This window comes from Sinocyclocheilus grahami, unplaced genomic scaffold, assembly GCF_001515645.1.
Source record: "Sinocyclocheilus grahami isolate Dianchi unplaced genomic scaffold, SAMN03320097.WGS_v1.1 scaffold3621.1, whole genome shotgun sequence".
Classification (NCBI taxonomy): domain Eukaryota; kingdom Metazoa; phylum Chordata; class Actinopteri; order Cypriniformes; family Cyprinidae; genus Sinocyclocheilus; species Sinocyclocheilus grahami.
The window spans coordinates 2366-3095 of NW_015508714.1; the positions used below are offsets into that span (position 1 = coordinate 2366).

A 730-nucleotide genomic window follows, 5' to 3' on the forward strand; every position below is an offset into this window, starting at 1 on the left:
AAAAAAAGAGATACAATTTAATAAAAATTACTAAAACTTTTAACAAATTAAAATAGGAATAAACACTATAATGTCTAAAAAAAACTATAGTCTCTCAATGATACGAAAATAAGACTGAATTTAACTTTACCTTTAAATGATGTCAGGCCATTGGCTTCTGATGCTGGTGTGTCTTCATCTTTAAATAAGAGAAACATTGTGAGTCATTTGCGATAAATTATTTTTTATATTGTGTAATAGTCTTATAGCTCAGAAACATGATCATAGTCCTGTAAATGATATACTGTACATTAGCAAAATGATTGATTTCTATTACAATATTACGATTGGTAGATACACATTTGCTAGGTCTCTTACCTTTAATCCCACCATCCTCATGAACGGCTGAAGCACAGTCAGAGATCAGTTCTGCTTTTTCCTGACACTCTGAATGATAACAGAGAGAGTGTGGCAATTACATTTACAGTAGTTTAATAATACAAAATCATACCTTTGGCTTGTAACACGAGCAAAAACATGTTCTCTTTGAGTCACTTAATATATTTTACAAAGTATAACGTTTGGGAAATAGTACATTGGTAAATCATTTGATTGTAATGTCAGTAAAAGCACATACCCTCCAGCTCTGTTGGTATGTTGTCCATGTACTCCTTCATGGGTGAAATAGTTTCTGCAGAGTAATCAAAGACCCATATACATTTATAGAGAAACTCTCTCACACACACACACA

General features: G+C 31.9%; 1 long non-coding RNA gene across 1 annotated transcript; it reads right to left on the minus strand.

The window, feature by feature from the left end:
* Positions 1-129: 129 nt before the first annotated feature.
* Positions 130-674, minus strand: LOC107576389 (uncharacterized). Its single transcript, XR_001608047.1, has 3 exons — positions 617-674; positions 358-426; positions 130-178 (listed from the first exon to the last, which is right to left on the minus strand). It is a non-coding gene; the product is annotated as an uncharacterized lncRNA (long non-coding RNA).
* Between the last annotated feature and the right edge of the window lie 56 nt (positions 675-730).